The sequence below is a fragment of the Anthonomus grandis genome, chromosome 1 (assembly GCF_022605725.1).
Source record: "Anthonomus grandis grandis chromosome 1, icAntGran1.3, whole genome shotgun sequence".
NCBI classification, from domain to species: Eukaryota; Metazoa; Arthropoda; class Insecta; order Coleoptera; family Curculionidae; genus Anthonomus; species Anthonomus grandis.
The window spans coordinates 39,088,578-39,105,630 of NC_065546.1; positions in this window are offsets into that span (position 1 = coordinate 39,088,578).

Genomic DNA, 17,053 nt, shown 5'->3' on the forward strand with positions numbered 1-17,053 from the left:
CAATTTTTAATTGAAAATATGCTTTTTGTATATTTAATGTTTTAATTTCATGATATTCTCCTCCTTTCTGACTCTATTTTACCATTCCTTGTATTACAGTTTGTAGTAGGGAGTATCAATCTCTATTTCTCATAACATGCCCTAGGCATTTTATTTTTCTTTTTTAATGATATACATTAATTCTTGATCTTTTCCCATTCTTTTCAGCACTTGTATGTTTAATATGAGCTGTCCAAATTTAAAAGATTCTCGGTATTTTAAAGATTCTCCTACATAGTCAAGTCTCAAATGCTTCCAGATTTTTAGTAGTGGCTTCTGTGAGTGTCTATAATTCTATGCCATACAATAAAACAGAAAAAACAAGAAAATAATATAACTGCTTGACCTCGTTTATTTTTTTTCTAAGAGATGTTGTGACTTTTGAAAAAGAGTCTTTTTGTTAAATATCGTCATTGCTGTTTTTTTTACAATATTTTATTTCTTGTGCGTTGTCCCATTGTTCTTTTATAATATTTCCAAGGTAGCAATATTGTTGAACACGTTCAATTCGAGTTTCGTCAATATATAGATGATTTCTTTTTATATATTTCTCGCTGATGATCATTTGATTCGTTTTCTCGTTTTTTCTACGCTGATATTAAGGCCAATATATTGACAATACTGGGTGATATGGTCCACTAACCTTTGCAATGCTTCCAAGTTATTTAATTTTAATCTGACTAATATTTAGTCTGACTTTGTTCGAAAGACTACCTTCGTCTACTTCTTTAAGGGTAATAGTCAAATTTTTTCCGGAATATGAGTTGTATTCCAAAGATATATTTGTCACTATTTTCACCTATGCCATTTGATCTCCATCAATTCTTAAGTATCCAGTACAGATTTGAAATTAATCCGATATCTTTATCGTAGAAGCCGACCTTCCAGAATATCAATTATTTTATGATATTTAATGCGATTAAATGCTTTTTTATAATTTATTTTGGACGCCTAGAAATTACAGCTGATGTATCTGCATCTCTGGATTAAAAGCTCCAAAGAGTGCCTGTCTGGTTCCGACTGCACCTATAAAACCAAATTGATTTTCGCATATCTGTTCTTTGTATTTATTGAAAATTCTTCTGTAGATGATTTTAAGAAACAGTTTTAGCATAGGACTCATCAGAGTGATGGTTATATTCCTCGCACTTTTTTGCACCAGGTTTTTTAGGCTACACTATAAATGGTGTGGGATATTCATAGTCTATTTTCTGGTACCACCGCTTTTTTCTTTTTCTATCTCGTGGATTAGAATAAATGGGCCTGTAACATCTTCCGACAAACCAACTTTCTTTGAACTAAACTCTTGAACCAACACCTGAATACCTTAGAGTAATACCTTGGCCCGAGATCTTGCATACGTACAGTACAATTTTCATCTTAAAATAAATAAGATAAAAAGGGGACAAATTTAAGAAAGTACACACAGATGAGGCCAAAAGAGTTCCTCGACCCGCGCAAAGTACTTTGTCAACTTCTCGAGGACTTTTTATTTTTTCTTGTTCTGAGCCCACGAGAGGCTTTTACGCGGTACCATATGGGTACCGAGCGTGGCACTGTAATAAATGGATTTACTCATTAAATGACCATCAAGTGCATGTTATTTATCACATTTATTGTAAAAGTATTATATAAATATAGCAAATATTTTATATGCAATGAACCACTTAGCATTTGTGAGTCCAAAATTATCATATAAATTGTTTATGCTAATGGTATAATCTATCAATAACTCCCCACGGGTATTAAGTATGTTTTTATACCTCTTAAATCATATTAAGGTTAGGGTACTGCATTTTCTGGGCACACCTTTTGCAATAACATGTCAAACACGATCAATGAAACACAACATTTTGGCCTAAAAAAGATCAAATCTTTTGGTGTTCTCACGATATTTAATATAATTTTAACATTCCCATCAAGCGAGAATCTTTAAGGTAAATAAGACGGTCACGACCAGCTATTATAAAAATAAACTATTAACGGATTTAGAAAAAACGTGATTTTGTTATTAATTCAAAATAATGATGGTTAAGGATTTTTTGATGTTTACCATGCAGAATTAAATAAATTGTTTAAGTTGATCTTATTAAGTTTGATAATAGATAATGTTAATGAGGGGTATATAGGAAACACTTTTTTTCATTCTGATTTTCCCTATATTCTTGAGGCAAAAACTTCTTAATACGACATGACGTTTCCCGTGTCAAAATTACCTTTAAAAATCCATTATATTATGTACATTGTGGAAATGTAAGGAATTGTTTTTTTTTTCTAAAAACATCGGTAGTGCAATCAGATTTTTAGTACCACAGTTTTTTGTTGAAAATTTCAAAATAAGTAACAATTTTTAGAAAATCAACGAAATGGTATTTTTTATTAGGTATATTATTCTAAATTATTTAAAGGAGAATTAACATTTTCGTTACCGTTTCGACAATAATAAAAGGTTTTCTTAGAAATAACAGTAAACCCATCGAGATGGTGGCTTTTTCACCTCCCTTTTTTGAATAATTTCCGAGTAGAATAAAATTTTTAATTAATCTGATCACTTTTGTAAAAATTAAAAATCTTTCTTAAAAACTTCAAAGTTCTCTTTTTTCAGCTATTGTACTCACGTAGACCTTTTTACGACTTTTTAGAGAACGTTTGCAATGGGAACGAAGGCTACAATCGGAAGCGATTTTCTGCGATCTATTTGAAGCTTTTGATTGTGTGGATCACGAATTACTTCTAAACTTGAAAGATAAAGCTTTCTAGGACCCGCTCATGCCTAGGTTAAGTCTTATCTTAGCGATCGGCTTCAGTCTATTGCGTATTCAGAGAAAGAAATCATCTCTTGCAAGAACTACTTGCGAAGTCCTACAGGGATAGATTTTAGAACCAATTATATTTTAGGCATATATAAATGACCTTGTTGGGCCTAATTATATAAGGCGTTGGAGGTGTTGCAGCAAGCCATGGAGAATGATATGAACATCATTAATGAATGGCTCACAACCAATCGCCTTTGTTTAAATCAAACAAAACACATTGTTGGATTTAGGTATGACGTAGCAAGTGTGCCCTTAAATGATAAAGTTGTTCAGAAAGTTGAAATAACTAAGTTTTTAGGAATTCTGATTGATCAAGAATTACGCCTTGAAAAACATTTATGTTAACCTAATATATATAGAAATATTCATATTTCTAACCTGTTCTACAAAATCAATAATCTATAAATTTGGCATCTGACATGGGTGGTAATACCAGACACAGTTATCAACACATGACATACATTTAATCCTATATTTAATATTGTATTTAATTAAAGCTAAAGCCCCTCCTCTTCTACTGTTTTACTTATACATATCTTCAATCTGTTGCCATCTACATCCAGCTTATATAAATTATTATTATCTGTTATATAAGTCTCACTCAAGAAAATGATATTGAGTTTTCACTCTTTTACTAATATTAAAATGTTGTCTCTGTTATTTAAATAACCCTGGCGAGTAAAGTATACAATACTAGAGTTCTGTATAAGATTTAACTCTCAATGATACTTAATTCTTTGCACTTACTCAATCCGCTTACGATTTACATTTAGACCAAGGCCATATGTTTCGTTAGTCGTTAGACATGACACAATTAATATATTTAACAATATTGACATTACATTCTTTTCAACCTCTTTAATAAATGTCTATATCGACAACACCGGAGACATTCTTTAACACCATAATCATTGAAGATAAAACAGCGACACCATCCAATGTTGATTATCTACTTCTAAATAAAACATCCTAATATACAGTATCGGACAAAAATAGAGCGACGATCCAGTTTTTTCTTTTATTAAAAAAGCAAAAACGCAAGAAGAAAGCAAGAATTAAAACTCAATAAAACAAATACACTCATTAATAAACATATATTTATTACATAACATACCAAAATTCTTCCGTATAAACAAGATCATAAAATGAAAAAGAAAATTTAAATATTTCTATACGACAAAAATTAAACGACGCTTACAATAAAAATAAAAGAAAACATTATCAGATTGCGCCCTTAATATTTAGTCCACAAGCCCTTATTTGCGATTACCTGGCGGCACTTTTGAGGCATGGGAGAAATTAAATTATTAATTATATCTTGATCAATATTTTTCCATATATTTTTAATTTCTTCAAAAATGTACTCTTTGTTTTTATAGGTTTTTCTTTTAAGTTGCCTATCCACAATTTCCCACAGGTTTTCGATCGGGTTAAGATCGGGCGATTGGGCTGGTAATTTAAGAATGGGTATTTTATTTTCATTAAACCCTTCTTTTATACACTGCTGTATGTTTTGGATCATTGTCGTGTTAGAAAACAAAACGTAGTGGCATATTCCATTCCGCATAAGGTAGCATGACATTTTCAAGGATATATTTATACTTAAATCTGTCCATAATGCCCTCAATTTGGTAAATTGGTCCCATTTCATAGCCAAAGAAACAACCCCACACTAACACGTTGCCACCTCCATGTTTTACAGTACCTTAGACATACTTTGGGTAAAGTCTTTTACCTGCAATACGACGAACATATTGAACACCATCACTTATATACAAATTAAACTTTGACTCATCACTAAAAAGTACTTTTTTCCATTGCTCTGGTGTCCAGTGAGCATGTTGTTCTGCAAACAGAAGACGTGCGTTAATATTCTTCTTACTAAGAAGCGGTTTTTTGGCAGGTTTGCATGCTTTTAAGCCTGCTTCAACTAGTCTGCGATGTATCGTTCGAGAAGAAACATTAGAGCCCCCAGCTTCAGCCAGAATTAGCTTTGCTGACAGGAAAGGATTTGCCTGGGAGATCCTTTTAATTTTTCTATCCAGTTTCATTGAAGTTTTTCTCGGTCTACCCGTCTGTTTTCAAACCAAAAAATGTGGGCCTTCTGGACAAAAAATTTTTTTTTGTTAATTTGTTTAAAAAATTCATATTTACACATAAAATGAAGACAAAATTTAGAAAAAAAAATAGATGCACTCAAAACGTGGATTTGAAAATGTATCTACATTGGATACACGTGGCCATTATATTAGTTTTGGTTATTATAACCGCATGTATCCAACCCAGATACATAGGAGATATATTTGACAACACTGCTTGAATATGAAGCCGGACGCATCGCGGTTGCGCGCCTTTAGTTATTTTACGGTTGCTTGTTGTGCCTGTCGTCTGTCAGTTCTTGGAAACTGTCACCATTCGTTGCTCTTAACACGTGCGCATGATTACTTTAGTACTTTAATTGCAGTAGTTTTATTATCATCGCCGATAGTGGTTTGCTGTGTGTGTTATTTTTCAAAATGGCGTACGAAGAAGAACAAGCTAAATTAGAGAAAATGATGCAGGAAATTCAAGATGAAGATTCTGTATTCGGTGACGTTTATTTGTCAGACGAGTATCAACCCGAAAGCTGAAACGAAAGCAGTGACTCATCTACAACTTTATCTATTACACCTAAGCGACGTAAAAAAAATGCAATCCCTCAACAACCAATTTATGGTAAGTGTTATATCGCTTTAATTAATTAATTCTTATTTATAATTGTAAGATAGAGGAAGTTGTTTGATATGGGTTCAATAAAACAAAATCGCAATAACATTAATTTTAATTATTATAAACTAAAAATTCTTTCTACTCAACCCAGTACAAGCAAAGGTGTAGCCACTAACGTGGGTTTGGAAACTCAGCAATCCAGTCCAGATCGTACACGTACCGATGTCTTCAGGTGACGAAGCAACCTCCAATTTTCCCACGCATGATAATGATACCAGCCAGATTTCACAAATGATAGAGGATGTGATAAGAAACTTTCGATTACCCAAATTCAGAAAACGATGAAGATATTAAAGCTTCTGATAACCAACCATCTATTGTATGAATTTAAAAAAAATCTCGTTTATGGAGAATGATCCTGGCGTAAAACCGGAATTTCATGACATAAAAATTATATGAATTTTTTGATAAAAATCCATATAATTTTTATAAACTTATGGTACCTGTTGTAAGTTATAAATCATATAGTCATTGAAACAAATCGTTATGCAGCACAATCTAAAAATAAAAATATTAAACGAAAGTCCAGAATACAGAAATGGGTGGACACCAATTCGGAAAAAATTGAAAGGTTCCTTGGTATAATTATGTGGATGGGACTATTTCAGCTGCCAAGTATCCAAGCATATTGGCAGACATCTTTTTTGTACTTCAATAAAGTACGATCTTTTATGAGCAGAAACAGATTTTAGTTGCTGCTAAAAATGCTTCATTTTAACGATAATGAAGGTGTTGTTCAAAATCGTCTTCATAAAATAGACTCACTTCTCAAAAAACTCATAACCAGTTTTCAAGCACCTATTATACCTGATGTATTGTATGTATTGACGAGACTCTCGTCCCCTTTAGAGGACGTCTCTCTTTCCGACAGTACATAAAAAACAAGAAGCATAAATTCGGCATAAAGCTGTTTAAATTGTGTGTCTCCAAGGGATATACCTATAACCTCAGTGTATATTGCGGTGCTGAAAAAAAAAGGGGATGCATGTATCTACTGCAGTTGTAATGTCTCTTATGAATAACTTACTTGATAAAGGACGAACTATATATATAGACAGTTAAACGTGACGTCTTGGTTCTTAGTACTAAACATACAAACAAGTAACTGTTAGACAAAAAGGTGGCGAAGTTCAAAAACCTGAAATTATAGCCGACTATAATAAATGTAAGGCGTTTATTGACCTATCTGACCAGATAAAGTCATATGGAACATCATTGAGGCGAGGAGTAAAGTGGTACAGAAAATTAGCTATAGAGTTACTAGCAGGAACTGCAGTCGTAAATGCCTACATTTTGCACCAAGAAGTTGCCAACGAAAAGATGTCAATAACAAAATTTAAAGAAATGGTTGTAGGAGTAATGCTTCGCATTCCACCCGTTGATGCGGATGCTCGAGGTCCCGATAATCAGGTGAAACATATTTTGGTAGAAAGTCAAGGTGCTGAACGAAAAAGAGGTTGATGTGTAAAGAATACCCATTTTATGCATACTATTTTACAGAAAAGTTAAAATATCTTAAAAAGTACTTGGTTTAGCTATAGGATATATTAAAAAAAAATGAAGGTATTTGAGGGACAAACTTAATTAGATAAAAATATACAGGGTGTTCCCTTTGAAAAATTTGAGATATTGCGTATTTAATTTCAGCAAGTTGGAAAGTTCATTAAAAACACCCTGTATTAAAAAATTACAAATTATCATAGTCAGCCTAGAGGAAGTACCCTAGACTAACTTTGGTACAAGTTTCATAGGCGCAGAAAAAATTTTAAGTTAATTATGATTTTTTAAACGAACCCTCTAAAAGGCAAAAAATAACATAAAAAAAATAATTACGTTGCAACGCCGCACGGAAATTTTAAAAACATTATATCAAAATAAAGTACTCTTTTTACCTTAATATACAGGGCGTACCATTTAAAAAAAATCATACTTTATAATAACTTTTTGTGACGCACCCAGTATACATAAAAATATTTTTAGTTCGTAGGTTTTTGTCAACCCTACAACTTTGCTGTAGAACTTTTTGCTCTACTCGTGTAGTTAAGGCGCTATCTTAGCCGTACACCTTGTTGGCACACCCTGTATATTCCAATAGCTTAGTAACCATGCTGTAACCATCATGACATTATTTTGAATCTGGGGCTGAGTTATGGGAAGTATTCGTTGCCACTTAATGATTAACGTTAATGATTAAGCCGCCATTTTTAGTTGGTTTTCTTATACACGAACCAACTCACAATAAATCACAATATTTATAGGATTTCCTTTCTTCTCAAATCATCTTTCACTTGTTTCACAGTTTTTTCAGGGCACTTTTATTTAATAATAATTATTAAGAATTTTGGTGAAATTTTTGGCGACAGTTGTTACATAGGACGGTTTAATAATAAGTAGGTATTACGGTACCGTGATTTATTTAACACCCTTAAGTCCAACAATTTCTTCTTTTTGTGTACGTTTTTCCACTAACACATCTACATTTGGGTTTACCTCCCTGGCTTTTCCACTAAAAGTTGCAAAGTGGGAATAATAATATTGGTAGAATTGAAATTCTCATTCAGATGACTTCTTTTCTGACACTCCAATCTATTTTTGTTAAATCAACTAGGGTCATAAATTTCACGTTCCCAACTTTTCTTTTTTGTATGAAATCCTCAAATTTATACTTAACACACTAGCCATCTCAATTAAAACTAAAATCTTAAACTATGACATTGGAAAGTAAAGAGTGTTTTCTTTAGAGGCGGAGAAATTTAAATTGAAATTAAACACAAAATATTTTATTGATATGAACGAATTTGCTTTTATATTAAAGAATTTTTTTTGGCATTAATATTTAAAAATGATTTCGGGCATGTGACCTCCACGGCTGGCGCGTACGTGGCGTAATCTAGAGGTCCAATTTTCACACACTCTTTCCAGTACTGCAGGCTGTATTTCGGCAATCACGCGTCGTATGTTGGCTTCCAAGTGCTAAAATGTTTCGGGTTTATCAGCGTAGACATGCGACTTAACATAGCCCTAAAGAAAATAATCTAATGGCGTCAAGCGCACGAACGAGCTGGCCAGTTTACAGGTCCATTCCTTGAAATTATTCGTTGCTCGAATGTCATCTCTTGCAGTAAATTAATTGTTTGGCGCACTGCCTGGCACGTGGCACCGTCCTGCTGAAACCACATTTCTGCAACGCCTGTAACGGCTTCCAATTAGGGCACAAACAAGTTGGTTATCATGTTTCTGCATCGCTTACCGTTTACTGTAACGTTCTGACCATCAGCATTTCTGAAGACATAAGGACCAATGATTACACCGGCCCATAAAGCGCACTAAACGGTTAGTTTTTCTGGATGAAACGGTTTTTTGCCAATAGCTCGTGGATTCTCATCCCCCCAAATTCGGCAATTCTGCTTGTTTACATAGCCATTTAACCAAAAGTGTGCTTCATCACTGAACAAAATTTTTATATGAAATCGTGAATCGACAGCAATCTTTCCTTCCGCCCATTCATCTAATGTACGGCGCAAAAGATGATCATGGAGTTTCAACTCCTGGACAAGTTGAATTTTATATGCTCGCAATCCGAGATCTTTGCGCAAAATTTTCCATAAAGTGGATGGACATAAATTCACTTGTTGAGAAGAAGAAGACGATGAATTGACACATTTGGATCATTATCAACACTATGCTGCACAGCAGCTATCGCTTGTTGCGTGCGCACTGTACGGCGTCTTACGCGATGCATATTGTCGACTAGAGTAAAAGTATTACGAAAACGATCAACAGTTTCTCGAATGAATTTCTCTGAAGGACGATTATGAGCACCATAAAACTCACGTAATGCCCGATGTGTTTCTCGAATAGAACCATGTCTTTCAAAATAAATTTGAACAATTTGGACACGTTGCTCTGGAGTGAGTTTGTTCATGATGAATTGCCAATCCAAACTAATCTAAAAACAACCCAGAACAGTGTTGCCAAATGAAAGTTCTCCGTCTCTAAAAAAAACACCCTTTATTATAAAATATTTAACGATAAAAACAGAAATAACATAGGTTCATAATTGGCACTATAATTTATTGATTTTCTGACTTCACAATAAGTAACTAAATCATATTTACCAAGACATAACTAATTAATTTGCAATATAATATCAATAATTGTATATCCAAAGCAAGAGTACATGTTTTTTGCAACCTACTATAGCCGCATTTTAAAATTGAATGGGTGAAACAAATTTTTTGGTAGCATTGATGATTCTTCCAAAAACGCTGGGATTGTACTTTTTTTATAGTAGATTCTGTAAAAATTAAAAAAATGTTTGCAAAAACACAATAGACCCATCAGCACGGTATTCATTTTAAGCTGTTTTATACATCTGATATTTCTTTTGAAATTAGACGATTTTCTACCAGTAAATCATAGTTTAAAATTGAATTTTTATCGTAAACATGCATAACATAATTATATACGATAGTGAGTTCTTTAAATATATTAGTGTCCCACCCATCTCGTCAACTTTCTGACTTGAGGGGCGATTTTTAGTGCTCTCGGGCTCGGGTCAACAGAAAACAATAAGCAATTTACCTTTCGCCAACGTAAAGTACTAAATGTAACTCAAAACCGGGCCATGCATATTGTATTAACAGGGCATGCCAGTTCGTTGGGCCAGACATAACATAATATTAATGTTCGCCCGATTTACGACTGTTGGACTTAAAAGTTCAGCATTTCCATTTCAATTGTTTTGGGGTGTAAGTAAGCAAATAATAAACAAAAATAATTTTTAGCACCATTATTTTAACAAGTTGTGAAAAACTTAAAAGGAAATTAAATTTAAGTGAAGTAAATTAATAAAACAATATGGTTCTTTGGCTATTATTAGCGGTTGTTTCTTCATTCTAATTAATATTATTTATATTATAAAATAAAATTATAATAAATTTATTTTCATCAATTTTTGATATATACCATATGTTTTCAATCAGCTGTTCTCCTTTTTTTAGCTTAAATTGATATTCTAGTTTGTGGTTTTTGTCACTCTTGGCAACATTCTGTTTTTTCATACCTATCCAAAGTATTCCTAAAATAAATTTTGTCTAAACAAGCGTCTAGCTGCAGTTTTATATAGGGTATTGTAAGTAATATTAAACCAACAAGTATTTATTCACATAGTGTTAGAATTGCAAAATAGAGAAAAGTCACATCTCTTCAATTTGCGAATAAAACCGTCATCACCGTTCCCATCTTATAAAACATTCCTTCATTGTTCTTTTAAAGATTTTACAAGAAAATCGAATCTTTAATGGCAAACTTTGCATAATCAATTTAACAGGTTAATAAAGCGCCGAACAACAATTTGCCGCTCGCGGCTGAACGAGCGATAGTTTTGTTATAAAATTATGCACTCGCTCCGGGCCTGATTTTTTATTTATTTATTTATTTTTTTTATAATATTGCAATTTTTATATTTACAGGTTGTGTAATTCCGTGCCTGGCGCGATGCTTATGGATATATTAAATTGGTATTATTATTATTCGTTGTTTGTTTTATGACAGGTTAGAGACTCGTGATTTTTGTTTTATTAAATTAGCATTTTTTAATATTGTTTCTAATTTTATAGTTGTGAAATCTTTCACGTACTAGCTGGCAACAGTATGGGCTACAATAGCCGTTTCATTTAAAAAGTGCGCAACTATTATTCGTGTGGATTAGTAATAATTCTTAAATTAATATTACGAGTAACACGAGTGAACACTTTAGTAATAGCAGAGACGAAAGTATACTCGAAAAGAACCAAGGTTTATACAGTTGTTATTTATTTAGTTGTTATTATTTTTTTGTAAAATTTTATGAAAATGCAAATAAGTTAATTATTCTCATAGTTTTGTACTATTTTATTTATATTTTGCAGTTTAAGTTTCTGGTTTTTAGTCTCCATCGATAACAACAAAGAAAAAAATTCTTTAAGCGATATTCAACGCGATTCAGGTTAGATTTTTTGACGTTGTCGATAAAGGTATGTTGCTGATATAAAAGAGTATTCCTGGAGTAAGTGTAGGAATGTTCCTGAATTTCAATTTAATACTATATCCTGGATATGACCTCCACATTCGATTTAGGTACAACTTCGGAGTCGCCGACTTCATTATAAGTATTATATCTTACCAGCGAGAAGAATAAGAACTAAATATCCTTAAAGTATTTCTACTTCTTCTACAGATTAACCGACTATACACACTACAGAAAGCTTTTCACTCACCTTGCTGATAAAATCGACGATCTGCAAGCAAAGTATCCTAGTAAAGAAATTGTTATTGCAGGACACTTGAAGTTCCACATGTCACCTATTTGATGTAATCTAATATGACTGATGATAACAGGCACCCAAGAAAACTTTGCGATTAATCACGACCTAACGCAATATACACGTGCCTCCTGTATCTGTTTCTCGTGACGAATCTTGATTCATACAATATTACCGCCCATGCATCACTAGGAACATTAAATCACAAAATAAGCGCAATATGTCAACTAGAACTGAAAACTCAGGATCCACGCCTGTCGCAAAGAGTTTGGTAGCCAACTGAAGACATTGAAAACAGTTCCTGATAACCTGATACTTAGGGACCAACTCTACCTTAGACTGACAAGGCAAAACACCACCGACTTTACCAAGAGATGTTTTTCAGTGCTAGAGATAGTCTTCTATTACGAGTTTTTGAGATCTTGAAGAAGTTCTCAAAAACTTGAACAAGGTATTTTATTCGAGCCGGGTGGGCTCGAATAAAATACCGCCAATATTACTAAAAAAGGGTGCGATAGTACTGACACCACCGTTATGGAAGGTCAGTCAGTCCTATCAGTCAGTCTGATTTTCGAAAACACAGGCGATCTGTTGGTTTATATCACGCATGTCTGGACGGATGCTATCGACAAATATGGTACACTCCGTGCAACAGTCTTGGAAATATGAAAGACATTCGATAGGGTCTGGTATAAAAACTTTTTTTATAAAAACTGTATTCTTATGGTCTGCCACCAATTTTCGTTACTTCGCTTGATTTCCTTGAGAACCGATCCATTCCCGTTTGATAAACACGCCTCGCAGAGATTTATTTCAAATTAACGTTGTTGTCCTTCACGGATGCATGAGGAGACAATCCTTACCTCTTCTTATTATATATCAATGATCCCCTCGACAAAACTTCGGATCCAATTTATTGCTTTAGTAATGACAGTACCCTGGTGTCTTCCTTCAAGTCGGCCAACCAGATGATATCAGCCGACACTTAGTTCAATGTGATTAAGTTTTACATAGCTAAGATTCAGGCTTCTAAATTTACACAGAAGGCTGCCTCTTCCCAAGCCTTATTATGTCTGGCCTTACGGTGCCGCTGTCTTTTTTGTTAGGTGTGGAACTTAAAAGCAATATTTCTTAGCATCAGGATATCAGGACAAAATCACTACTTATTATAACGTACATGAAAACTTTTGAACCAATTGTTAGTAGCCGTTAGACATAAAAATAGATTACAGTTTTCTCAATAAAATGTTGTCTCGAAGGCATTTTGGTTTTTTTATCTTACAGCATTTTAGAGGGCAGTCGCCACAATTGGTAGATGTAGAGCCTTCAGTTTTGTTCCAGACATAGAGGTTCTCAAAGCAGATGGAGCGAAATTGCTTCCAGTTACTATTTTACAGTAGAAATTTTTGAAATTTAGAAATCCTAAAATATCTTTAGGTTTATTGGCACCTATATTTTTTCTATAATTTCACGGGTTAGCCACTTCCAAGCCAGCTAAATGGAAAATAGTTTTAACAATTTATTTTTTTTACATACTGATCCAATAGTAACTGTTATTCTATAAATTAAATCAATTCCTCCCAGGCAGGAGTTGTATTTGTTTACAAAATTTCGTCTCGGAGTTAAGTACTTTGACTCTCTTTTGTACTTACTTCTACCTGTAAGCCCGTAAAAGTAAGCAGAACATTTTTCATATGAAACCACTATACCACCGAAATTTACTATTTTACACTATTACATTTTACCACTAGCTTTAACTGATATTTCAGAGGAACCTCGTCCAAGTGTCGTAATGCTTTTTCATACGATCTTTGCACACTCCTAGGAAATCTTGTTGGAAATATTGAAATTGGTTTCATTGGTACTTGTTTGTTATTAATCACAAAAAGACCAAAAATTATACATCCTGCTCTGGTGATTTTTCTTCCTTATCATTTTGTGTGCCTTGAACTTCATTTTCTTTACTTCTTTAAATTTGATTATTGCTGTTGATTATTGATTGATTTTCTCATCTTACTCGTTGCACACTTCTTGTCTAAGTGATTAATCGGAAGATCATCTTCAATATTGTGCATATTTATTGATCTCTCGAATCCTTAAAAACTACCTAAAAATATGGCACTTTTACAAAAGGGACAATTACTATGGATAAAACTTACCATCATTTGGGCTGTGGTATTTTGTTCTTTTTTTCTTATTTTTGGTGTGGAAACCGTAGTTTTCTGCAAAAGAATTTGTTATGCAAAATAAACAGTCATGGTCATTGTTTATTTTTGGATTGACCGTCGAAGTAACAGTTGACTGATGTGTCTAAACCTAAGGCCGGTTGTAGACGTCGCCGTTTTTAATTTTTTTTCTATTTTTCATCTATCCCATTTGATGTTTTTTCTGTCATTTGTCTTTTATTTATTAGATACCATGTGAGGTTTTGGCGGCCAAAAAGACTCTTAGAACTTTGTCAGTTCATTGTAGGTTGTATTTGTAACCGCATGTGTCTTTAGAATCTTTGGAAATTTAACCCTTTATAGGGAATAAGAGTGATTTAATTACATTTGAAATTTTGGTATAGTTGTACGCTTGTTTGGAACCATTGGAAGCGACCAATGGAAGCCTTAGTAACATCAAACATCCCTTTCGTTTGATTATATTCATTAAACGGCGAATCTTGAACACATGGTCAGATGACTTTTCATGCAATATGACATTATTATCGATAACAACTTTCAAATAAGACTTGACTGAAGAAAAATCCATCTTTGGTCATTGCAGGAGCAATCGCATTAACTTTGGTTGTTTTTGCCCCGTATGGAAACATCAAAAAAACTTCAGTAAATGTTACATTTCTTGATTTCTTATTTACTTTTAAGAATCTCGCATTAGTAAAGTCGCTAATATTTTAAAAGATGTTATTATTCAAATACATTTTTAAGTAGTTTTGAATTTTCTAGTTACGTCATGTTTCGCTATGGTTAATATCTTTTGGAAATTGAAAGTTGAGGGAATGAATGACTCTTACCTATTTTTTTACGTTAATCAATAAGAAGCAGTTATCTGTTTAGCAAGTACTCTTTCTTGAACTCCACTGAGTGGCTCGTGTCCTTAAGAAAGAAGTTAAAAACGTCGTTGAAGATATTTTTATCCCAAAATTGCTAAAACACTTAAGTACGTCCTACTGTCCACTTAAATAGACAGGGTACATTAATTTATGACATAACTTATGTTATAAACTGAAAATATTCTAGGCCTATTCCTAAACATTTTTCCCAGTATTTTAAATAAAAAAATACGCATGGAATTGCATAAAACCGGTACCTACTGTCAATTATTGCATGACCAAACGTCTTCATTATTAACAACACGTTTATTACTAAGCACTTAATATCGCAGCCCAAAATCTAGTACATACTTAGACTTCGATGTCCAACATATTGGACATCAGGACTTGGGAGAGTATATGCATAATAAAATGACTGTAATGGTTTTTACTAGCGCTTACTAATTTTTTCTATCCCCTCTCGATCTTCTGGGTTATTTATAAAGTTTGTAGTTGGTTATCCAACCATTATCTCGGGCGCTACCCTCAAGTTTAATGTGGATGAGGGACCACGGCCTATCGGGTAGCCTTTAGACAGTGGAGAAAGTAATCCAGGTCTTCTGTGTGAGTAAAACAATAGGCAATATTGCATCAAAATCACATTTATTCATCCCAAAACCTAACATGTCATCCCTTTGCTAACACTTCTCAATAAGCCTTACATACGGCCAAATTCAATACGGTACGGTGCGGGAAGAGGAGGGGTGCAATGAAGAGAACCCATGTCGGTAAGCAAAATGTAAAAGCGGTACGGTAATTTATGGAGTGAAGGAACGGATCAGATACAGCCCAGAGAAAATAAAGTATGAAACGGTCGGTATTAATCGGAATGGTAAGCGGTAAGTCACCCACAGGATAATTAAGCGGTCTAATATAAATGCGGTCACTCGTAACCTTGGCCAACTCTGTTTAAAATGTCGGTAGACGCGGTCTTAATTATGTAGGTAGAAGATAGTAATGCTGTCGGGTTGGGAATAATGGGATAATATCCAATGCAGGGTGCTACCTCGTAACGGTCCGACACGTAGCCCCCTAGCACTCTTTAAGGATACACAGTGTAACCCCGTAACGGTCCGGCACGCGACCCCGTGTATCCTGTAGACACTAGGAATAATGTCTTATGCAGGGTGCTACCTCGTAACGGTCCGACACGTAGCCCACTAGCACTTTTTAAGGAATACACAGGGTTATCCCATAACGGTCCGGCACGCAACCCCGTGTATCCCGTAGACACTAGGAATAATGTCCAATGCAGGGTGCTACCTCGTAACGGTCCGACACGTAGCCCCCTAGCACTTTTTAAGGATACACAGTGTAACCCCGTAACGGTCCGGCACGCAACCCCGTGTATCCTGTAGACACTAGGAATAATGTCTTATGCAGGGTGCTACCTCGTAACGGTCCGACACGTAGCCCACTAGCACTTTTTAAGGAATACACAGGGTTACCCCATAACGGTCCGGCACGCAACCCCGTGTATCCCGTAGACACTAGGAATAATGTCCAATGCAGGGTGCTACCTCGTAACGGTCCGACACGTAGCCCCCTAGCACTTTTTAAGGAATACACAGTTTTACCCCGTAACGGTCCGGCACGCAACCCCGTGTATCCTGTGGACACTAGGAATAGGAAAAAGGAATTAGCCTACCTTCTTACCTATTATACTTACATGCTGACAACAGCGGCGGAGTGAAGGAGTTGGTGCGGCGGAGCGATGTACGGTACTGTAGGGCTTACCTCGGTCGGTTGCTGCGGTCGGTCTTCTCGGTCGGACTGCTACTTTCGGACTCCCACCCAACGGACTGCGGACTCAGCGGACTGCCGACTGCCGGTCAGTGCTAGTGTTGCCAGATGATTGGGTGAAAATTATGGTACATTCTGGCCAAAATTATGGAATTTTGTACAAAATTATGGTACAATCATACAATTCTGTCAGTACACAACCTTTTCCTATGTATGACGTAACCTCACAGTCGCACCGTCGCCAAACTTATAAAATGTGTTACATTTTGTTGATAATGGATTATGAA